At 37.0% G+C, this 26,354-nt stretch overlaps 1 protein-coding gene across 1 annotated transcript in view; it reads left to right on the top strand.

Annotated features, from left to right (window-relative positions):
- Window positions 1-26,354, top strand: part of LOC122812080 (gamma-aminobutyric acid type B receptor subunit 1-like) — a 4,315,174-nt gene that overhangs the window by 1,710,546 nt on the left and 2,578,274 nt on the right. The gene's annotated exons all lie outside the window — the stretch shown is intronic.

Raw genomic sequence — 26,354 nt, 5'->3', positions numbered from 1 at the left:
GTCTGGCCAGTGATGTATGAATTTTCTAAGTGCATCAATTAAGTGTGGGAAAATATTGCAAAGCTCTCTTCAGACCATGTTGTATTTTGCAGTGTTGAATGTAAGAAGCTTAACAGTGCTAAAATAAAATCACTTTGTTACACTTCACTACTGATAATGTAGTTGCTGATATAATGTGAGCTTACCTTTAGTGTAGTGGAATTCACAAGAAAGAGTTGATGAATATCATTATAAAACAATTAAAGTTTCTGTCTTTCCCTAAAAACTGTGTACGGCTATTAAACAAAGTGCATGCTTAACTCTGCTGTTGCAAAAGGCTGAAGAGGACTAAAGGCCAATGCATCTGTAAAATAAACTGAACCCATGCCATGAAAGTAGGTATTTTTGTGATTAAAAAAACATTAATGGTCAGACACTGAAGACATTTTTTTTTAATATTTTCTTGCTGTTTTGCAATTATTGATGCCTCTGCTTCACTCTTAAGTGACTATAGCTGTTTATAATTTGTTCTAAAATGGCAAGATGGGAATAGTTGTACTAAGCTGATACTGTTTTCAGTAGAGTACGTACCCTGTAATAGGACATTATCGGCTATTCTTTTCCCATCTTTTTCTTGTGCTTCCTCTCTTTTGTGTTTTGAAATTTATGGAAGTACTCTGAATTAATACTATTTTAGTGCATCTGTTTTGTAATTCATACCCCAATTATGCATGCAATGGTGTGAGAAGTCTCAAAAAGGAATTAGTACAAGGTTTCAAGAGACCAGAAATACTGTGCAGATAAAATGCAGAATCATGCATATGTATGAAACAGAGGGCTTTATACTTCAGTTACACTTTCTGTGTATGCTATACATTTTTCATTGAATGGAAAGTAAAACCACTTCTAGCAGGAAAACCTTGTTAACTGCATTTCTTTGATCTTGTAGTTAGAAAGTTATTATACTTGCAGCAACAGAAGTAATGCTAGAAAACAGTATGTTAGAGTCAGCTCTTTAAAATCTACAGCAATGTAGCCATGTTTGGGGTATTACAGTGGAACAATCGAGGCAGTCATTGTAATCAAGGATTCTGAGACATCATTGAAAGAGAATGCAATAGTAATTTGGATGAATGATAAATAAGGAAGTTGATGATTTCTCTTTATTAATGTGGAATGTACCATGGACTGCGAAATCATTTCTTCAAAAGGACCAGTGAGTGGGTCAATATGTGGCAATTAAGGTTTAGTACAGAGAAGTGTAAGAAATGCTACTTTAGCTTTACTATCTCCAAAGTGAAATACTAGCTGGGAGAAGTGGCTTTAAAATTTACAAAACAGGAAACACACATCAGTGTAGTAGATACATCAAGAATGAAGAAGCAGATACAAACTAAGGAAACTGTATCACAGCCCATTAAGATGATAGGCTGTATAAGTACAAACTAAGGAAATTGTGTCAAAGCCCATTAAGATGATAGACTGTATAAGTACAAACCAAGGAAACTGTGTCAAAGCCCATTAAGATGATAGGCTGTATAAGTACAAACTAAGGAAATTGTGTCAAAGCCCATTAAGATGATAGGCTGTATAAGTACAAACTAAGGAAATTGTGTCAAAGCCCATTAAGATGATAGGCTGTATAAGTACAAACTAAGGAAACTGTATCACAGCCCATTAAGATGATAGGCTGTATAAGTACAAACCAAGGAAACTGTGTCAAAGCCCATTAAGATGATAGGCTCTATAAGTACAAACCAAGGAAACTGTGTCAAAGCCCATTAAGATGATAAGACTGTATAAGTACAAACCAAGGAAACTGTGTCGAAGCCCATTAAGATGATAGGCTGTATAAGTACAAACTAAGGAAACTGTGTCAAAGCCCATTAAGATGATAGGCTGTATAAGTACAAACCAAGGAAACTGTGTCAAAGCCCATTAAGATGATAGACTGTATAAGTACAAACTAAGGAAACTGTATCACAGCCCATTAAGATGATAGGCTGTATAAGTACAAACTAAGGAAATTGTGTCAAAGCCCATTAAGATGATAGGCTGTATAAGTACAAACTAAGGAAACTGTATCACAGCCCATTAAGATGATAGGCTGTATAAACCAAGAAAACTGTGTCAAAGCCCATTAAGATGATAGGCTGTGTAAGTACAAACCAAGGAAACTGTGTCAAAGCCCATTAAGATGATAGGCTCTATAAGTACAAACCAAGGAAACTGTGTCAAAGCCCATTAAGATGATAAGACTGTATAAGTACAAACCAAGGAAACTGTGTCGAAGCCCATTAAGATGATAGGCTGTATAAGTACAAACTAAGGAAACTGTGTCAAAGCCCATTAAGATGATAGGCTGTATAAGTACAAACCAAGAAAACTGTGTCAAAGCCCATTAAGATGATAGGCTGTATAAGTACAAACCAAGGAAACTGTATCACAGCCCATTAAGATGATAGGCTGTATAAGTACAAACCAAGGAAACTGTATCACAGCCCATTAAGATGATAGGCTGTATAAGTACAAACCAAGGAAACTGTGTCAAAGCCCATTAAGATGATAAGACTGTATAAGTACAAACTAAGGAAACTGTGTCAAAGCCCATTAAGATGATAGACTGTATAAGTACAAACCAAGGAAACTGTGTCAAAGCCCATTAAGATGATAGGCTGTATAAGTACAAACCAAGGAAATTGTGTCAAAGCCCATTAAGATGATAGACTGTATAAGTACAAACCAAGGAAACTGTATCAAAGCCCATTAAGATGATAGGCTGTATAAGTACAAACTAAGGAAACTGTGTCAAAGCCCATTAAGATGATAGACTGTATAAGTACAAACCAAGGAAACTGTGTCAAAGCCCATTAAGATGATAAGACTGTATAAGTACAAACCAAGGAAACTGTATCAAAGCCCATTAAGATGATAGGCTGTATAAGTACAAACTAAGGAAATTGTGTCAAAGCCCATTAAGATGATAGGCTGTATAAGTACAAACCAAGGAAATTGTGTCAAAGCCCATTAAGATGATAGACTGTATAAGTACAAACCAAGGAAATTGTGTCAAAGCCCATTAAGATGATAGGCTGTATAAGTACAAACCAAGGAAACTGTGTCAAAACCCATTAAGATGATAGGCTGTATAAGTACAAACCAAGGAAACTGTGTCAAAGCCCATTAAGATGATAGACTGTATAAGTACAAACTAAGGAAACTGTGTCAAAGCCCATTAAGATGATAGACTGTATAAGTACAAACTAAGGAAACTGTGTCAAAGCCCATTAAGATGATAGGCTGTATAAGTACAAACCAAGGAAACTGTATCACAGCCCATTAAGATGATAGGCTGTATAAGTACAAACCAAGGAAACTGTGTCAAAGCCCATTAAGATGATAGGCTGTATAAGTACAAACCAAGGAAACTGTGTCAAAGCCCATTAAGATGATAGGCTGTATAAGTACAAACCAAGAAAACTGTGTCAAAGCCCATTAAGATGATAGGCTGTATAAGTACAAACCAAGGAAACTGTGTCAAAGCCCATTAAGATGATAGGCTGTATAAGTACAAACCAAGGAAACTGTGTCAAAGCCCATTAAGATGATAGGCTGTATAAGTACAAACCAAGGAAACTGTGTCAAAGCCCATTAAGATGATAAGACTGTATAAGTACAAACCAAGGAAACTGTGTCGAAGCCCATTAAGATGATAGACTGTATAAGTACAAACCAAGGAAACTGTGTCAAAGCCCGTTAAGATGATAAGACTGTATAAGTACAAACCAAGGAAACTGTGTCAAAGCCCATTAAGATGATAGGCTGTATAAGTACAAACCAAGGAAACTGTATCACAGCCCATTAAGATGATAGGCTGTATAAGTACAAACCAAGGAAACTGTATCACAGCCCATTAAGATGATAGGCTGTGTAAGTACAAACCAAGGAAACTGTGTCAAAGCCCATTAAGATGATAGGCTCTATAAGTACAAACCAAGGAAACTGTGTCAAAGCCCATTAAGATGATAGGCTGTATAAGTACAAACCAAGGAAACTGTGTCAAAGCCCATTAAAATGATAGGCTGTATAAGTACAAACCAAGGAAACTGTATCACAGCCCATTAAGATGATAGGCTATATAAGTACAAACTAAGGAAACTGTGTCAAAGCCCATTAATATGATAGGCTGTATAAGTACAAACCAAGGAAACTGTATCAAAGCCCATTAAGATGATAGGCTGTATCCCTAAAGGGAAAAAGGTACAAGAAAACAGAGGTGATTCTATCCTTGAGCTTATCCCTAGTCAGAACACGTTCTAACACTGTATTTAACTGTCAGTGATGGAACAGCTAGAGCACTTGCCTTTGTTGGAAGATGAGAACGCTTTGGGTTCTGTTCCCAGTCCAGGTGACTGGATTGCCAACACTGTAGTGTAGTGTTGGGAGGAAGGGCTGTAATCCTAAGTCTGTGCTCTGAGGATAAGATGTTAAACTGAGAGCCCATCTCCTTCAGTTGGTGATAACTTAGGTGGATGTAAAATTTCCCACTTTTAATGAATAAAACCTATTTAAATCTAATTTTCATACCTTCCAAATTACCCCAAACAAAACTGTATTCATACTACCAATTAATCTGTCCCCAATAATACCTATACAAAATCATATTAATGTCCTCCAGTTTTTATAATTTCCAATAAAAAAACTTCAAAAAAACTTTCCCATAAATTTCTGTAGTCTTATGCATCCTAAAAATAATGTTCTGTAGACTCTGTTTCATTACAAAGAACATACTCTTTGTGATACTATCTTGTATAATATATTACCTTTCATAGGTAACTTATTTATTTACCTCTTTTTTCTTTGCTTTTCTTTCCTAATAACATCCTTACTTAACCCTTCCCAAGAATTTACCCCATAACATCTTTTATTGATATCCTTATACCAAACCTTTCTAGACATTGTATTATTTCTGTCTTCCTAACCTCACATTCTTATTTTGTTTTTACATTCCATAATTTCTACTCTATCAAAACATAGTTTCCTGTTAACTCTTCCTAACATTTTGCACCACTCTTCATATATATCAAGTATCAAATATACTAAACTTCTACTATTTTCTTTTTCCACTAGCATCTTATATACATTTATGGAGGCTGCATATGCAATATAATTAATTAAACCTAATCTACCTTCATTATGATGCATATATACCCCCCATCCTTACAGGGTTCCAATTACTACTCCCTCCTAAAAAACTACTTGCATCAATTATTTTTGTACTGTACCTGGAACCGTATGCACCTTAGCCAAATATCCTATCTTACCTAAAATCATCAAATTAATCAAATAAAGCTTTTCATTATAAGGCAGCCTAAATGTTTTCCATAATCTTCCTATACTAATAATATTTTTGTAATGCCTTTCCATTCCTCATAACCTCTTTTTTCTAACTGTGTTTCTTTATCACCTATTCCTTACTTAATTCTAAACATGCATCCCCATACAATTAGATGCACATCTAATCACTCTATACAGCCAACTTTCATCCTTTGCTATAATAATAATCATCTGCATATGATAAAGAACTAGGAATAACCACATGTTCATTAACCAGACATCTTCCTTCTGACATACATTCATAGCTAGAGAAAACAAAATCCAACTCATAGGACAACCTTTCCTCAACCCACTGCTCATACTTAATGGCAAACCTAACCATCCATTTACCAAATATCTCAACTTGTACCTGTTATAGACAGACTGTAACACATGCAACCCCCCCTTATGAATCAAATTCCTGTAAAAATACACCATAAACTTTGATGATCTACGCAATCAAAAGTTTTCCTAACACCCCCCACTATTAATTTACCATCCTTACTTCTATATAAAATATCATCAACTATCTCTCTTACCAGCATTAATAAATCCTGTCTACATTTACCTTTAACACTAAAAATAACCTCCACCAAAATATTTTTTATATCACCTATTCTAACTTGTAATATATTCATAAAAATCTTATAATCCATATAATTTGAAGTTATCAGTCTCTTTTTTTCAAGTAAATTTAATGACCCCTTTACAAATATTTACAATCCCCTTCTTTAACCATTCATTAATTACATTAACTGATAGCTTTTTTCCTTGAATCTTTTATAAATATCATACCCCATACCATCCAAGCCTGATCAACAATTACTTTATCTAATATCTTATTTAACTTATTCAGTGTAACTGTCTCATTAATCGATCAATAGATATATCCAAAAATGTCTTCATACCCTACCTCATCATTTTTTTAATTCTCCTACCCTTCTTATAAATATCTTTAACATACATTCAGCAATATGTCTTTTTGATTCTTCACAATCTTCCCTTTACCATTTTTTATTTCATCCATAATACCAACTATATTCGTAACCCATTTATTGAAAAAAGGAGAAAAATCTTGTTTTTAATCCTTCAACCAATATACCTCCCTATATTACAAGCCTTCATTTTTCTTTTTATTTCCAACATACTTTTTTTCTTTTTTTTTTTCATAATAAATCTTTATTATTATATTATTTTCATACACGATGAAGAACAAAAATAACATATATTCACAAAACAAAAACCATTATCTAATATCACTAATAACCACACCTGATATACAATATTTACAAGAATGCTTCCATGTAACACATTTAAATATAAAAAAAATAAGAGTAAATGCAAGTAATAGACAGTTGATTACGAAATTCTCCCCACACACATAAATAATTTTTTTATTTCCAAGTTGAAAATACTATGATTGAAAAAAAGCATGTTGGTTTTTAATATCATACCAACATGCTTTTTTTCAATCATAAAATACCTTTCGGAATCTCAAAACTAGCCAATAAATTATTAACTTTACTCTTATAAGTAACCTTATCCTGTTTTCTTTTTTTCTTTTCTAATTCTGAATATAATTTTATATTCCCCTTGAGTACTATACACCACTCAAACCATGAACTGTAAAACTCTGTCATTGTCTGTTGATCATTCCATAATTGATCAATCTCCCTTTCTGATGCATTATCAATATCTTTCATTGATAATTGCTTAATTCCTTTTCCCACAACTATTACCATATGATTTTCACCACATTTAACCCAAATACTACTATGATCAGACAATCCATTTATACCTTACGAGCTATAATCTCTCTCAATGAATTAGATATAAATAAATCAGTCTGTGATGTAAAACACATATTTTATGTGTCCACCCCTCTGTATTTCATATTTACCTCTCCACATTTCATAATTTCTTTTAATTTTTTAATATCCATTCCTTCATTCTTTTTATATTTCTTAATCCACAATTAAAATCCATCTTTAGAATTTTCATATTTACTATAATATATACTTTCAATGAGACAAACAGCTCTTCATTCTCTTTTATTGAAGTAAAGACATAAGTACCTATCAACCCAATAACATACTCACCTCTCCTGACTATAACAGTAGCTCTACCAGCCTTAATAATGCATAAATCTATATATCCTGTCCAAATATAAAAGTACCTGAACATCTATCTCTTGTAAAATTTCACACAATACTCCCTTCCTGCAATGCTTCTACCTGAAGTCTGTCTTCTTCTAAATTAAATATTGTATCGTGTAAACATACTACCTCTGCTTCACATTTTTACACCACTGTAAAATTGCAAGTCTTCTCCATTTATAATCCAACTATCAACATTAACTGAAGCAAATCTGAAACTTTTCCTTACCTTTCTTTTCAATCTTTGTAAAATATTTTAAAATTTTCTTTTCTCCACCCTTATCCTAGCACCTATTGAATTTCCCTTCTTGACTTCCTTTATCCTCCTTTCATAAGCATTTGACTTGTCACTTTCAATTTCTTCTTCTTCATTTTCAACACTGTCAGTACGGTTACCTTTGTTGTCCTGAAATAAAAAAAATGTTTATATTATATTTACTTCTTTCTGTTTTTCATTAACAATGTTTTACCCCTTTCCTTTACTACCTCACTACTTTTGTACCCTACAATGTTTTCGTCATCATCCCTTTCAGCATTATATTCCTTGTTCTTTCTACAATCAAACAAAAAATGTCATTCATTTTTACAAATTCTGCATTCTTTCTTACACTTATTCATCATATGACCCCCCACTTATTGCATCTTATTTTAGGACATTAATTTATTAAATGTTTAAAAGAAGAAAAAACAAGCTTTGTCTACCCCATATAACTGTTTCCACTATTACCTTCAACATTCATAACACACAGCAAGTGCTTTATCACTTCTTTTTCATGTTTTAGAATAATCTCCACTTCCCACCCCCATTCCAAATGCCCCTCAGATTTGATTTTCACAATTTAAGAAACTGAGTGACACATTAATGAAAATAATTTTAATATCTTTTAACTCAATCAGTACAAAATTTAACATATTTTTTTAAACGAGTCCCTTGCCAGGAAAAATAAGTTAATTCCGTGAGTAATCATCTTTTTTTGATTTACAATTAAATAATTAAATTTATCCATTTGAGATGTTAAATCATAAAATGTTTCTTCACGCAAATCAGTCAATGATCTAATGTCCTTTGCTTCAAAACCCAAAGACAGAAGTAAATTGTCCCACACAAAATATCTATCATTTCTTTTTTCTTATCTGCACAACAAACCTTTTTACTCTTTTTAAAGAAGTTTACAGTACTTTTTGTCCATCCTACTGCATCAGCATATGATTTTCCAGATCATGTCCCATCCTTATCATGTCCATCCATCTGTTGACTCCTTTTACTTTGCCAGCAGGTCAGTGTCTGCCACAAACACCTTCTCCATCACATTCAACCATGAAACTTCAGATTCATCTCCAGGATCACCTTCATTCAACAAAGTAACCTTTTATTTCAGGCAAACCTCTGGAAGAAAATTTCATAACAATAGCCACTTCAGACTCATGAACTTTAAAGTCATCTAAATATTAACTATCTGTACACCACAACTGACTTTCAACTGTATTCTGTGCAACCGACAGAATGCTGTCTATAACATCTCTAACAACTTTACTCCTCCTCCTGCATTACCTGCACTGTTTCTCCTAGCCACCTTTGAACCAGGAAGAGAAGCAGGAAGTGTGATGACAAAATGTTTCCCCCTCACAGCAAAAAGAGTAGAGGAAGCTCTGTGATGCCCTGGTCAAATTTTCCCCTAGAAGTAAAAATGACACCTAGTATCTTTGCTGAAAAGAAGCCACTAGCCTAGTGGGACCAACTTGCCAGCAAAATACATAAATAAATCCAGTGCTTCAGCTGAGAGAGACAAATTTATTTATTTCACATTTGTTAACTGGGTTGGTCCGGCTGGGTAAGAATTTACCCTTTTTCAGTGGAGACCCAAGAGGAAAAGCCCCAAACAGACATACAAATACATACAAATAAAGACACATTGACAATATTAAAGAGCAAAGGAAAAGTACATTTAACCCACCTCTACAAAGCGATATCAGCAATTTTGAAAAATTGGTAATTAATGAGGTTAGAATGCTGCAGCGTCATCATGAACACAAATTTTACAAAGCAAATCTTACTATAGAAGAAAAAACAACCTTGGAAGAAATAAAACAGTGTTATTCGGATGTCAAGATTATGAAACCTGACAAAGGGGGTGGGGTGGTACTAATGAACAAGTGGTCATACACAGCTAAAATGATGGATATATTGAGCATGCAGGGTAGATATTCAATCATTTCTACCAATGAACTCAATACTGTGTACCATAAGATTGATTTGACTATAGAAGACAATCTGATGCAAGGTCTAATTGATGAAAAGTTATACAGATTTTTTAAAGTAGAAAAACCTTTTTTATCCACTATGTTTGGTATTCCCAAGATTCACTAAGGTGTTGAAAATCCACCTTTGAGGCCAATTGTAAGATCAGAAGGCTCAAAAACTCAACCTTTGGCTATATATATTGATAGTAAACTAAAGCCCTTCTACAAACTATACACACACATTTTAATTGACTCTTGGGATTTACTAAGGAAAATAAACCAATTAACATTTGAACCACATTATTAATTTTTAACAATAGATGTTAAAGACTTATTTTCTGTGATTCCGTATGATGTTGGACTTAAATGGCTTGAATACATGTTAATAGAATTTAAATTTTTGAACGACAACGAATTCAGATTAATCCTGGAAAATATAGAAATAGTATTAAAGAACAACTTCATTTATTTCCAGGACGAAATTTATCAACAACTTGATGGTGTGCCAATGGGGGCAGCTTGTGCCCCCATTTACGCCAACATTGTTATGTTGTTCTGGGAAAAACATTTTGTTTTTAATTCACCATTTATGGTTAATATAGTCAAATACTTTTGTTTTTTGGATGACATATTGATAGTTTGGAATGGGACACAAGATGAGGCATTAAGGGCCTTGGACTATTTTAACAATTCCACTACATTCCTTCAATTCACATTTGAATTCAATATGGAAAGAATACATTTCCTAGACATCAGTATTAGAAAAGATTATGAACAAGGAATATATGTATCTAACATATTTAGAAAGACATGTTTTTCTAATTCTTACCTCCACTACTGTAGTAACCACCCACCCCTACAAAAGAAGAATATTATCAAGGGACAAATGGTCAGGGTGGCCCGAATGACATCAAGATATACTGAATTTATTAAAGAATTGGAATATGTACATAAATTATTTTCGGAGAGAGGCTACCCGGATTCCATTATTATTCCCTTAAAGGAAGAAGTGACAAAAGGTTGGGGAATTAAATATATTCCCTTACTGAACAAGGAAGTCACGACAGACAACGTTTTAAACACGAACCCTGAGTCCACTACTTATGAATTTAGTAACAGTACTGCAACTAACATGAATACTCCATTTTTTGTTATGACATATAACACTAACACCAATTTAATAAAGAAAACTATTAATAGGATATGGGAGTTCTTTAAGAACATGCCAAATAGATCAGAAATATTTGATAGACATGTATGTTATAGTTTCCGAAGGGGACCAAATTTAAAGGCCATTTTTGAGAAAAAGAAGGAAGAAAAAGACAAAAGGAAGAAAGGCACCTTTCAGTGTGAAAGATGACCCCAATGTACATTCATAGAAAATAAAGAGGAATTACAGGTACCAACTATTCCCACTAGGTTAAAAGGAAAACAATATTGCACATGTTACACTAGTGGGGTTGTATATTTGGCCTATTGTATTTCATGTTGGGGACATTACGTGGGTAAAACAGAAAGACATCTGCGGCAGAGAATTTACGAACGTATGTATGACATAAAAAAGAAGAAGGAGACAAATGCCCTTTACTGCCATATGCTTTCCTGTAAGGGAGCCCATTTTAATTTTTGGATCTTGGAAGTAGTACCTAGGAACAATAGAGGGGGGGATTGGGAAAACCAACTCAGTTACCGGGAATTGATCTGGCAACTGAGATTGGATTCCAACACACCCCCAGGGATGAATGACCATGTGTCCCTTTTACCTGCCCTAAAATTAAGGACAAACAAAATAAAACCAAGCAAAAATAGAAAAAATACAAAGAAGTAGAATAGAATGTAATTTGTAATTTATATTTTAACCATGTCTATTATATGTGTTTTTAGATATTTGCTAAATATTAAATATAAATATAATTTTTAACATTTGGTAGTTATTCATTTATTTGAATATGTATTAAATTATATATTATGTTTTATTAAATAAATTTTAAAGGGATATATATTTATACCATACACCTATACCATTCACTATTTATACCCATACTTAAGCTTAGATATTTACATTTGGACTGATGCACAGGAGGTTTGAGCGGTGTGTACTCCATGCACGAACTGTATGGTATCTTGTATGTATTTGATTTGGCAGACAACTGTTGCGAAATTGTCATGAAATGATTTTGCTGACTACTTATATAGTGCACAGGTAAAGTTGTGTTGTTGTGTGCACTGCATTTGGTCGGCGCTTGTGTTTTTAGGAAAATGTGTATATGTAAAATTTTGTTGTGTGGCTTTAAATGCAGCTTGTTCAATCAATTCATTAAGTTGTTGAATTAAATTAAATTAAATTAAGTCAATTAATGATTAAGGTATAAAAACCTGGTGAACACTGAGGCACCTTATTCTGATGAAGTTTCCAGTGTTTGGAGATAAAAGCGAATTTTAAACTGTTCTGTATCGCTAAATACATTTTTACGTATTATCTACTTCGGATGTTTTTTGGACTACTTGTGGATTATTATCGTGGGACAGCCTTTATTGGATCCTGTACTACTGGGGAAATTGTGATTTATTAACCTTTTATTTCAGGCAAACCTCTGGAAGAAAATTTCATAACAATAACCACTTTGACTCATGAACTTTAAAGTCATATAAATATTGACTATCTGTACACCACAACTGACTTTCAGCTGTATTCTGTGCAACCGACAGAATGCTGTCTATAACATCTCTAACAACTATACTCCTCCTCCTCCATTACCTGCAATGTTTCTCCTAGCCACCTTTGAACCAGGAAGAGAAGCAGGAAGTGCGATGACAAAATGTTTCCCCCTCACAGCAAAAAGAGTAGAGGAAGCTTTGTGATGCCCTCGTCAAATTTTCCCCTAAAAGTAAAAATGACACCTAGTATCTTTGCTGAAAAGAAGCCACTAGCCTAGTGGGACCAACATGCCAACAGAATACATAAATAAATCCAGTGCTTCTGCTGAGAGAGACAAATTTATTTATTTATTTATTTCACATTTGTTAACCGGGTTGGTCCATCTGGGTAAGAATTTACCCTTTTTCAGTGGAGACCCAAGAGGAAAAGCCCCAAACAGACATACAAATACATACAAATAGAGACACATTGACAATATTAAAGAGCAAAAGAAAATTATTGGTACAATGGATAATATGAACATAATGTATTCAATGGAATAGTACATAGCTATACATACAAAAAGTGTAGTAATAGGTTGTAACAGGAGAAACAACAATAATAAATCCAGCAGGTAAGCAGGAAGGAAGTTAAAGTTGTAGGTAATCTAATGAAAAGAAACAAGGTATAATTAGATTAGTGGCTAGAAGAATAAATGTGTAAGTGCAGGGGCTTCAGAATTGAGGGAAAGTAGAGTGGGAGTAAAAAGTAGAGAGGGTGACTGCACAAGGGGCCGTAGGTCAGAAGAGGGAATGGTGCAAAAGAAGATAGTAGTAGAGGAGGGATGTAGTGAACTAGAGGGAGGATACAGAAAGAAGAGCAGTTGGATAAAGTAAGTTATAGAAAGAGGAAACGGTCTAATAGATCAGACTTAGTGATGAAGTGGGTATGTGGAGAGAGAGGGGTTAAGTAGGATGATAACAGGTACATAAAGGGTTGTTATGCAGGTACACTATCAGGTCATGTTTGAAGTTAGGAAGGGAGGTATGACTCCTAATATGGAGTGGAAGATTGTTCCTGGTAAGGGAGTGGAGTGTTTATAGAGTATTTTACCTATGTTCTTGTTGGGTTTATAGACTTGTAGTAAGAGTTTATCAGAGCTGCACAGGGATTGGGGAGGGGTGTACCAGGAGATCAGGTTGGACAGAGATGGACAGTCAGAGTTTGGATTAAGAATTCTGAAAGCTTGGATCAGCTGACATTTGGTCAGAAGGTGTGGGAATTCGAGCCAATGTAGGTTTATGAGAGTGGAGCAGTGATGGGATTTATAGGGGCTGATGGTGACAAATCTAGCAATTTTGTTATAGGCTTGGTCTAGTTTTGCTAGCAGGTTATTGTGTAGATTGGAAAATAGAGGGGATCCATAGAGGACGGCGAGGAGGAGATAGGATTGGGCTAGCAGTAGTTTTGAGTTGTGAGTCAGGAATTTCTGTTCCTGTATAGCATGCCCAGTTTTTGGTGTGTTTTCTTTATAGAATGAAGTATGTGGAGGTCTAGTTTGAGCTGGTCATCTATGATGACACCTAGGAGTTTAGTGCATAAGTCTGGTGTTATGATGGTGCCATTTAGAGAGGATATGAGAAAGGTGGATTTGTGGTGGGCTAGAGTTTTAGGTAGGAATAGTAAGAGCTTAGTTTTAGAGGGGTTCAGGATAAGTTGATTATTGGAGAGCCACTTCTCAATAGAGTGAAATGAAGATTGGGTGATATGGTGGAGGTTATTAATAGAGTCAGAAATGGAGATCAGAGTTGAATCATCCTCATACTGTATGATAGAGGAGAGGTTGCTGGAAGTGTGTAGGTCTTTGGTGAAGAGGTTAAAAAGGAGGGGACCAAGAATTGAACCTTGAGGAACACCGGTCTGAACTGGCAGAAAAGGTGAGAAGGAATTTTGCCATTTAACTGCTTGTAGGTGACTGGACAGGTAACTTGAGAACCAGTTTAGAGTGGGAATGGAAATGTTCAGCTGAGAAAGTTTATGAAGTAGAAGGTTGTGAGAGACAGTATCAAAAGCCTTTGAGAGATCTAAGAAGAGGCAGGACACAAGTTTATTATTGTCTCTGGCCTCAGCTACAGTATGTGAGAAGGATAAGAGTGCAGTGTTAGTACTGTGTTTGGGCCTGAAACTGTGCTGGGTGTTGGCTAAAAGATTGTTTTGAGTAAGGTGAGAATGTAGTTGAGAACAGATACACTTTTCAAGAATTTTGGAGAGGGAAGAAAGAATAGCAATGGGACGGAAGTTAGATGGTTCTGTAGAGTTACCTCCTTTATGTAGTGGGATAGTGAAGTATTCATTCCAAATAAACAGGACAGTGGATTCTTGGATTGAGTGGTTGATTAGAATGGTGATAGGAAGGGCAATAGAGTTAGCAGCAAGTCTAAGGAATTAGGGAGGTAAGTTATCAGGGGTGGGAGAACAAGGTTTGAGTTTACTGAGGAGAGTTATAATATAACTAACAGAGACAGGTTTGAGCATGAAGGGGTCTGAGAGGTTAGTGGCGTTAGATTGGGAATGTGAAAAAGGTGTGGGTCTGGTAATTGAAGTGACAGAACTGGAAGTGGAATTGGAGGTGGGGTTGGGGTTATTAGAGGTGTTGGGTACTAGTTTAGAAATGGTATCAATGAAGTAGTGATTTAAATGGATGGCGGCATCTGAGGGAGATTGATTGGGAAAAGGGTTGGGGGTTGTGGGAGAGCCAGGGTTAAGAAGAGTTTTTATGGTTGACCAGAACTTTTAGGGGTTAGTAGTTTGCACAGATTGGTCAGACAGGTAAAACTTTATTTTGTCCTGGTTGACTCTTTTTTTTTTTGTAAGGTTTCTAAGTTCCCTATAAGATTGTAGGAGGGCAGGAGATTTGCTTTTCTGATGTTGTTTCCAAATGGCATCTCTTTTATGCATAAGGTGGAAGGTTTCTTTGGATAGCCAGGGGGCATGTTTAGCTTTGACTTTTATTTTCCTGATGGGGGCAAGAGAGTTGAGTATGTTTAGGAATATCTGGTGGAAGTAGCTAACTGCATCATTTAAAGGTAGAAAGTATAGGCAGGACCAATTAATATTTGAGAGAATTTTGTTGAAGGAAGTGGTATTAAATTTTCTTTGGTTGAGGATGTATTTTAAGAGGTGAGTGCTAGTGAGGTTGGGTGAGTACCTAGTAATGTGGATAGGTAAGTGGTCACTGATGGAGTCAGATAGTGTACCTGGCTGGTGGTACAAATTAGGAGAATTTACAAGAATCCAGTCTAGGATAGAATTGGAGTGTTTTTTGCCAAGGTGGGTAGGGGAGGAGACAAGCTGAGTAAAACCATGTAGGTTGAGACTATGAGACAGTGTAGTAGAGTTAACTGAGTTCCAGTCTATATTTACATCCCCAAGTATAATAGTTTCAAAGAGGATGTGAAGAAAACACCAAGGTAAGATGTCTTCAAGGATGGTGATATTATTCCCTGGTGGGATATAGACTGAGGCTATGGCCATTTTTTGGTAGTTGTTGAGCTGACAGGTTACTATGAGTAGCTCTGCAGGGTGGAAGGTGGGAGTGGTAATTGTAAGTGGTGAGATATTGAGAGAGTCAGAAAAGAGAATGGGGACACCACCTCCCTTTTTTCTAGGTCTATCCAGTCTGTAGATATTGAAACCAGGGGGGGGGCAGATCTCTGAGTGGAGGATGTGGGGTTTTAGCCAAGTTTCAGAGAGAGTTAAGATGTGGGGGATATAGTGTTGTATGAGTGCGTGGAGTTCAGGCACTTTGTTGCAGATGCACTGGATGTTAAGGGGGAAGAATTTTAGTCTTTTGGTTCTGTGTGTAGAAGTGAGAGTGGATGGGGAGGTGCTAGCGAGAGTGGGATTGCTAGTGGTGTGGGGGGGAGTAGTAGTGATAGTACATGGAGTGGAGGAGTTGGAAGATGAGAGTTGGTTATTAGGACCAGGGTTGGGGTGTATATCACCTGAAAGGAGGAGTGTTGTCAGGATAGAGAGTAAAGAGTTAGGTTGAGGGAGAGGATACAGAAATTTGGATTTTAAGTTTGGGATTTGTTTTGATGAGGGAAGTAATTTAGTTTTAAAGAAAAATAGTGTGGTAGAGTGCATTGAGTGTGGGCATAAAGGAGTGTGGTAGGACCTGGATAGATTTTGGGAGGGATGTAAGTTCCGAGTGGAGGGTAAGGGGAGAATTGCAGGGGGGTGTGATAAGATGTGACGTATGTCATTGTAAATAGCAGAGGGGAGAGGAAAAGAAGTGGCAACATCTTTAGTGTTAGGTGTAGGCAAGGCTACATGAATAATAAAGGGAGTGAATGACAAGGGATAAGAAGTGAGATTATTAAACTAAATCAGGTCTTATCAAGAAAAGAGCAGGAACTGGGTAAAGGTCCTCTATAAGTAAAACAACAGTATTTCTCCAAAGACCAAAGAGGACCAACCACAGCTTGGTGTAAAACAGCTTTAATAAAACAACAAAGAGTAAGCTCTTTCCCAACTTTTCAGTCGCTTCTTCATTTGAGTCTGAAGAACCAAGTGGTAAGTTGCGAAAGCTCTTACTCTTTTTTGTTTTATTAAAGCTGCTTTACACCAAGCCGTGGTTGGTCCTCTTTGGTCTTTGGAGAAACAAATCCGGTCATAACTGATGACTGAGGAAGAAGAACAGTCTGAATAAGGGTGCCCAACAGGAAAACTGACTACCAGACTGCGTCGGTACAATGTTCACACATATGATTTCATGGAAGGAGTCATGGAAAATTAAAACAGGTTATTTGAGGGTGGTGAACTTTAATACCCATGAGTCTTTCCACAAATGCTTTTGATAAGCGGGGGGCAAGTAATTTGGGCTTAGTCAAAGCAAATAAAAGGGGGTGTGAGGACCTCACTAAAACCAATCCTGTAACCATAAAACAAAGTCAGAAGTAAGAAACAGTGTTGTTGAATCTTTTCTGGAGCATTAAATGAGAATAGGAAACAAAGAATTCAAAAAATAACAACAACTTATGGTAATAACTATAGTGAAAGTCCAAAGTACTTTGGCTGTTTAGCACATATAAACTGATAAAATTCAAATATATAACATATAAATATTAAGCCAGCTAAAGCTGTCAGTATAAATTAAAAATGCATAAAATAAAATGTACACCACATGGTAAGAGAGCTAGCCAAATGCCAAACTATACAAATATGAGCATTTCTTTTTCATTTCCATTACTTCCTTGTTATCATCTTGTCTGTTTAGTACATTTCTGTAATTACTTCCTTGTTATCATCTTGTCTATTTAGTACATTTCTGTAATTACTTCCTTGTTATCATCTTGTCTGTTTAGTACATTTCTGTGATTACTTCCTTGTTATCATCTTGTCTGTTTAGTACATTTAGTACATTTCTGTAATTACTTCCTTGTTATCATCTTGTCTATTTAGTACATTTCTGTGATTACTTCCTTGTTATCATCTTGTCTATTTAGTACATTTCTGTAACCTGTATTTCTTCTTCGTATAATAAATGTAACCCCTTATTTTGCATGTGATTGGTTCATTTTATTGCAAAATTCACTAGCTCAGTCTTAAAGAAATCCCAGAATTATTTTACTGAAACATATCATTACATTAGTAACCTTTCTGCTTCAATGGATAGCTGTGAATAATTTTATTTAATTTTGTTTTAGTTTTATCATCATCATCAACCCCCTTTTCCCATTTTCTACATGGAGTGAGGGTGTTGTGTTAATGTAGTTATATGTCTCGACTGAATGCCACACTCCTTACTTCAACACTCAGGCCTGATTGTCGAAGATCTTCTCCCACAATCCATCCACCTCTTTGCTGCATGTCCTCATTTCCTCTTCCTGTCTGTCCCAAATGTTCTTCACAACATTATCTTCTGCTTTTCTGCACGTGTCTGAACCACTGTAATTTGGTCTGCTCTTATGTCCTCATTTCTTTGTCTGTCCCACAGTGTACATCCCATCACCCTTCTCAGGCAATTCATTTCCATCACCTTTAGCCTTTACTGCCCAGGTTTCTGTACCATACAGAAGTACTGGTCACACTACTGTCTTGTACACCTTACTTTTAAGTTTCTTTGCCATTCTTCTGTCATTCACTGCACCTGAGACTCTATGCCTGTTGGCTGTAGCCTCTCTGATTCTAGCTTTGACCTCTTTATTCAGTCTTCCCTTCTCCTCAACCTCCCTTCCCAGATGCTTGAATGTATTAACCTGTCTGTCAGCTATCTTCCCTTCTATCTCAGTTCTCAGCTTCTTCTGATTTCCCCAATTTGCTGCCATTATGACTGTCTTATCTGTGCTTAGTTTCATCCCATGTGCCTTCAACTTTGCATTCCATTCCCCTAGCCTTTGCTAAAGTTTCTTGCTCAGAGTCTGTCTGTAATGCCGCATTGTCTGCATACAGCAGCTTTGTTGATCTGTCCCTTCGGACCTGTTTGGTAATGTAGTCCATCACCTGTATAAATAGCACTGGACTCAGAGCTGAACCCTGGTCACACCAGCTCCCACTGGGAATTCCTCTGTGAGACTGAACAATGATTGCACTTGAGTCATTGGGTCCTTGTACATAGCCTGCACTAATTCTACTAATGTTTCTAGTACTGCAGTACTGCCCATATCAACTTTATTGGGACCGTGTCATATGCTTTCTCCAAGTCTAGGAATGCCCAGTTGGACTCTTTCCTCTTCTCTAGCTTCTTCTCAACTATATGTCTCACTGGAAACATTGGGTCATGTGTGCTGCATCCTGATCTGAATCTTAACTGCTCATCTGCCATCTTACATTCTAGTACTCTGCATATTCCTTTACCAGTCACCCTTTTCAGAACTTTCATGCAGTGTGACAGGAGCTTGATGCATCTGTACTGCCATAGTTGTGGATGTCCCCTTTGTCCTTGTACACTGGCATGAGTATGCCTATTCTCCAGGCATCTGGGATATGCCTTTCTCACCACACTGCTATGAGTACCCTCAGGAGCCATTTCTCTCCTATCTCACCCAGCATCTTTATTATATCTGGTGTGACCTCATCTGAGTTTGCTGCTTTCCCTGACTTCATTTTCCTTAGTGCTATTCTTACTTCTTCTACGGTTGGCATCAGAGGCACCAGAAGCTGTTGAAGGCTTGGGGGGCGGGGGTGAGAGGGACACTTAGTGATCTATAAAGGGCAATTTTTTAAAACAATTTACTACCAAAATATAGGTTCACTTGAAGGACATTTTAATGTTAGCCAGTGTCCCTTTTGGTGCTTAAAATAACATTTCCAGATTGGTCTTACCTATTCCATGGCTGCTAGTTAAATATTAGCCCTAGTGAGAATAAATGTGATCATACAATTGATAATTTGAGGGGACACATGTAAGGGATGTAGTAGTTAGGAACTGCCTCTATCCATTAGTGGCATGAGGGGCAATCCTGGAGTACATTTTCTATTACCCATCATTAGATCCAAGTTGCATTTGAATATGGACAGGGATGAGCTTTGTTTTACTTGAATGGATAGTCTGTTCTGGAACAGTGGTAGCCTCTGTGATGTATATCCATCTCTCCACAACATTCAGTTTAGATACCTAGACTGAATGTTTCTGATGCTATCTGACTTGCTGATGTTCAGTAGGTCCATCAGTACTGAGTGGGAGGATGCCTTGTATGCCAGACACAGCTCACCTCTAAGCACTCTGTAGGTTGCTGAGTATAGTGATTAATCTCTGAGGTGGTCGACACAAGACCGATTGTTTAAGACTTGTATCCTTTTAGTAAGGTATCTCTGTGGGTATTCCAATTGTTCCATGGGCCTGGACAGATGCATGCCAAAGTGGGCATTATACAAAATGATTGACATAATGAGGGCTTTGTAAAGGGGGACAATAACATCTCTAGATCTAGCCGCAATCAATTTGTTTATAAGCTGTGCAGTACAGAAAGACTTTATGACTCTGGGCACATGTTGGCCAAAAGTTAGGTCACTGTACACACAAGTTCCCAAATGCCAAAGAACTGGGTCAGTTCTCAGGGGGTATTGTCAATTTGGCAGTTCCCTGGAGTAGATGACTTCCCAAAGGATATGACAATGTATTTTTTGGAGTTTAGTTTCAATTCATGATTCTGGTACCAGTTATTGTATGGGGACAAACCTTCCTCATGATGGGGAAGTCATTTGGGGATTCAGTAACTGGTCCTAGCTTGCAGGCATCTCAAACTTAGTCGGCCAAAGCCCTTTGTTATTTCCTTTTACTTTTGAGAGGTATATGCCAAACAGAAAAAGTCTCAGCACTGAACCTGGGGGACTCCATTGGTGACTGTTCTCTTTGTAGAGGTAACTTGAGGTCCACAATCCACAGAACTGCACTGACATGTTTAACAGTATGACTGTTATTAATTATTAAAATAACAATGAACACCATAAACCATCAGAAGTTGGAATGAAACAAGTGCCAATTATAAAAGATAATAGGCGCTTTCTTTCCTTTATTGTCAAACACAGAACGAGAGTGCTTATTATTTTTTACAACTGATACTTTTGTTGTTTTATTCCAACTTCTGATCATTTTACAGTAAACAGAGCAAAACACCAGAGCTGGATCATGGTTAAATGGGGTCCTAGGCAGGGTAATAGATTGGGGCCCCCCCAGGGTATCCCCTCCTGCAGCGACCTCCTACCACTCCAGCAGCAGCCCCTCCCCAGCCACTCCAGTGTTCCATCACTTGGCTATTTCTCCTCAATTACCATAAACACCATTCAAACCTGTCAGCATGCATATTGTTTTCTTATTTACTTCTAAAATGATTACAGATATTGAAATAAAATAGCACAAACACTACTAGCCATTTGCTAAACAAACAATATGGACTCGCAATTAAAACAGACTTATCTATGAGCTGTAAATGTCTCTGCCCTTGAAACTCACATTCATTGCAACAGCATGAAAACCCACATTCATTTTGCATCTGGCCAGTGGAGAACTAAGCTTACCTCAGGGCTGTTTTGAAACCATAGGCTCCTTACACATTTTTAGGGTCATGTATAAATGATTCATCTCCTTCCTGATTGCATTAAATTATATTTCTTGTATAATACAGCACACTTATTAGAGCGTGTTTTGTTTTGAACGTTTTTCTAGTAAGCAATGAAACAAAATTTGTGACCAATAATGACAAAACTGCCCAGTTCAGAACATTTCCATCATAAAAGTCTACTCAAACTTCTGTAATTGCAGTCCACCAATATCGGTAAATATAAATAATCTCTAAGAAGTAAAAGTCATCTAAATAATTCCATATTAAAGGGATATGTAACTAATGAAGAGGTTCCTGCTAGCAAACAGCTTTATATTTCACAAATAAAGTGCCTGTTGCCCTTGAAGAATTGACTATGATACATTAAAAAATGATAAGCTAGTAATCTTGCAATAGGGAATTGATGGCAAACTGATAACAGGTTCATAGTTACTAGATAACTCCTCCAAAGGAGGGCATTCACAGGACTGCAGCATCCACTCCCTTTAAAGTACAACATAGTACAGTATCGGCAATCCATCTGCTTACTGTGGGAGTAGAACCCACAGCCTTCTGCATCAAAAGCAAGTATACTACCTGTTGTGCTACTAACAATGCAAACAGGCTTGGCATAGTCAACACTTAACTTCTCTTCTCCTGAAGCTTTCAGCTCCTTAAAAAATCCACTTGACACTCAACTATATCTCTCAACTTTGCAGCACATTAAATCTGGAAAAAGCCAAAATTTATAGGGGTGGGGGACAAAGGCCCAAAACCAGGGGCATGTTTTAAACATTGCTTGTATAATCTTAGAAAGTTGCTAGAATAAAGTATTTTGTTACCATGTGTTTCCTGAAAGATAGGAAGACTGAAACTTAAAGGATTATCATTATTTAGTGAATTCAATTCACAGTGATATGCCAGAAAACCACAATTTTTAAGAAGAACAGACCAAAAATATGACCCAAATATTCTGTGAAAATCTGGACAGTTGAAAGCTATGGACTCAGCTCCTTCACTCACAGGTGGTGTATGGGTAAATAATTCAGGCTCTTTTTTTCTTGTTTGAGCCTGAGTAACACTAACCACCAGGTATACCTAACTGGGGCATTTCTCTCACACACACACAAACACACACACACACACACACACACACACACACACACACACACACACTATAAAAGCAACAACCCCCCCCCCAGCAAAAACATAAATCATTAGCATACCCCCTCCCCCAGCAAAAACACTCAGGCAACAACTAATGTGATCGAAAACTCTCCTTACCTGGAAACAGCAAAAACACTTAGGCAATCGGGTAGCATATGAGAGCAGATTGGGCAGCATATGTGAGCAGAAAACTAATGTGATCAAGTAAGCTCTCCGTAAACTGTATCTGCACTGTAATGTATTTTAAACTTGTGCAGGAGTCAGGAACACACGTATGCATAGACCCTAGAAGAAGCTGCCACCATGGTCTTGCAGCTATAAAGGGGGGGCACTCCTCCCTCCTTGCTCTTTGTTTCCAGTGCCCTTGGTGGGCTCCCCTTAGTCTTTCATTGTAGGCTGTGTCTGGGGCAGTATAGCTTCTGTGGGGTTTTTTTTCATTCAGAAGCTGCTGGAAATACTCCATCCATCTGCCTTTGATGTCCTCTGTACTGGTGAGCAGGTTATTCTGGCATCCCTTATGAAGGGTGTCTGACTATCTTCTTTATCTTTCTGTCTTTGTCTTGCAACCTGATATAGTTTCTCTGTGTGACCTACTGAGTCACTTTCCAGAAGTTGGTAGAGTGCCTCTAATGCCTTGTTCTTTGCTATTGCAACTCCTTTCTTGACTGCTTTGTTAGCCAACCAGTATTCCTTCCTAGCCTGGCTGGTCTTTTCTATCTCCCACTTCTTCCTGCACTCCTTTCTTCTGATGATTTCCTGAACCTCTGCATTCCATCACCAGCTTTCCTTATGTACCTTATTTCCATACCTGGCTCGGCCACATATCTGTTCTGTAGTCCTCACACATTCTGTTTTGAGGCATTGTCATTCTTCTTCAACTTCACCTTCCATTCTTCAATTCCTTGAAATGTTGTACTTTCTCTCCAGTCAACTTCTAGGTCTTCAGTCTGGTCTCTGTTGACCTTAGAGCTTTCTTTGACCACAGCTTGCAGCGGATTGTGACTTTACATTCATTGATTCTAACCCAGTGCCCTTTCATTATTAGGAGGAAGTCTATCTGGATTGCATGCTGGCTACTTTTGTACATGATCCTGTGACTGTCTCTTTTTCTGAGCTGTGTGTTTGCTACAATCAAGCCATTTGCCAGAAAAAAGTCTAGAATGATCTCTCCTTCTTTATTCCTGTTGCCCACCCATATGGACTCAGGCAGTCCTCGCATCCTGTTCTGTTTGTCCTGATATGTGCATTCGAGTCACACGCCAATGGTTCTGCAAGTATGAATGCAGTTTTCCTCCCTATCACAATCCTGCTGTGGGGCATAAGCTGAGATTATGAATACTGCCCTAGGATTACACTGAAGTCTGATTGCCATGAGTCTGTCACTATTTCTGATGACATCCCTCACTGCCTTCTGAAGCCTGTCTCTCTTACCACAATTCCCACACCATTTCTAGCCTGTCCTACACCTGAGTAGTAGACACTGGGTCCCGAGCCAAGTGGCTTTGCTACACTACCCTTCCATCCTGTCTGTTGGATATGCAGAATGTCCAGCCTCCTCTGTATCATCATGTCATCCAGGTCCAAGTTGCATTACCTACAATTAAATGTAGCAATTCAGAGTTCATGGTTGGCAGGTTGATTGGTTTTATATCCAGCTTTCACTCAGTAGATCTATCCCAGGTAACCCAGGCTGGGCCACTAGACACTGGCCAGCCAGGAACTTATTGACTGCGAACTGCTGTGCTTTATGGTGGGAACACGAGTCCCTGGTGTAAGTTGAAGTAGGACAGGACACATCACTGGCAAATACCCATGCCCATTTGGTGACATAAGTCAATATGACTGAATCAGCTAGATCTGTATTTTTATACTGTCGAGTAGCTAGCCCAGCTAGGGATGTCCAAAGTGACTCATCAGTATAACTCTTCCCCCTATAGGGCACTATGTAGAGTCTGTGCTGCGGCCCACAGGTCTTTTCTTTGGTGACTTTGAGATGGAAACATTCAGCATATTTGCCAGACGTGGGAGGAATCCCACAGAGACACAGGAAGAATGTGCAAACTTTAAACAGGCATTGTCCAGAGGTCAGGATCGAACGTTGTACCTTCTGCATGGCAGGCGAAGACCTTAACGATTACGCCAACTGGTTTTGTTTTAAAATTAGTATGTATTTATTTTTATATTTTGGTTTGTTAACTGGGTAAATTGACAAGTCAGCAGACCCTTTTCAGCTATGACATGGATACCATGGTACAAGACAGAAACAAAAAAAAAATATATATAGACTAAAGAATATACAGAGTTGCACATACTATAACAACAAAATAGAGGCAATGCATCCGCATGTTTTTAAGTTATAAATGCAGATAAATATGTGTAATTAATATAGGCATGAACAAGTGCAAGTGGTCATTTGTTGAAAATGTACCTTTACAAAAAAGGGTGTGACCCCAGTGAGCTGCAAGGGCTAGCCATTCTCGTAAAGTAAGAGGTATTCCTAAACAGATGTTCTTTTAATTTGATTTTAAAAATAACTGAAGTGTCTCTCAATGCCTAACTTCTGCATGTAGCCAGTTTCTAACAGCTGGGTCTAGGCTGGACAAAGCCCATTGTCCTGTGGAGGTTTTAAAACAATGTCTAATGTAAGTAATGCTGTCATCTTGGCTGTCTCTATGTTGTGCAGTTAGACTGCTTGATTTCTAATTTTGTTTACAGGGTGGGCAGTGTTACATTTTTAACACCTTGTCAATTTGACAATTAAGTAGAAATGTGTCTCTGTCATTTACATGTAGCCAGTTACACCACTTTAGAAATTAGCAAGAAAGAATCTGGTCTTCTGCAAGTAGAACAGATCTGCAGATTTTGTTTATAGTAGTTTGTATTATAGTTGTGTTTGAGCTGGAATGTAAGGTTATAAGAGGGAACTCATATTCCATTTTAGGGATAACTACATGTTTAACTAATACATGGTAAGCTGTAGGGTTGAGGTGGCATGAGTTTCTATAGCACAGTTTTAGTTGGTTATGTTAATATTATGTTATGTTATGTTATGTTATGGTTATATCATTATTGTTTTGCTAATAGTATTGTCAATATGTTTGTCCAATGAAAGAGAAGGGTCCAAGGTGATCCCTAGGTATTGCTATTCTGCCACTCGTAGTAGATGGCTGCCGTATATATTAGCAACAATTTAATTTAGGGAGTTTTTGTAGGGTTGTTCATAAGTTTCTCTGTTATGAATACTAGACTACTTTGATTTTTCTTAATGCAAAAAATCCATGAAATCATGTGTTGCATGATGGTCATCTAATGTGTTATCTTTATCATGTTTCTTTTCATATGATTATATTTTGATATGTTGTGTTATTGAAATATCAACTTTCATTATACAAACTACACTAAATTCCATGTATAAAAACACTGCTACTCTGTTCCTTTTCATCACAAAACAATGAATAGACAGACCACACTGAAATTATTATTATCATCATTTAAAAAGACTTGTGTCCGTTCAGTAGAAAAATAGTTCAGATCTAATGTGAAACATTTATACATTCTTGTATTGTGGTTTATTCTGTAACTACTTGTAGGACATGATTTTTTTTATATTTTACTTTTTACTTCTAAGAAGAAAAGTAGATTTTAGGGAGGCACACCTCCCAGGGTCCTAGCAAGCTATATATTCTCATAAAGTGCAGAGGACACTCTACAGCTTATCTGAAACCATCCAGTGTTATGTTGTAATTTACTGTG

This window comes from Protopterus annectens, chromosome 9.part0 (genome assembly GCF_019279795.1).
Source record: "Protopterus annectens isolate FY-2018-M chromosome 9.part0, PAN1.0, whole genome shotgun sequence".
In the NCBI taxonomy this organism is placed as follows: Eukaryota; Metazoa; Chordata; order Ceratodontiformes; family Protopteridae; genus Protopterus; species Protopterus annectens.
Note: the sequence above shows the minus strand (reverse complement) of the source record. Positions and strands in the feature narration are given on the sequence as shown.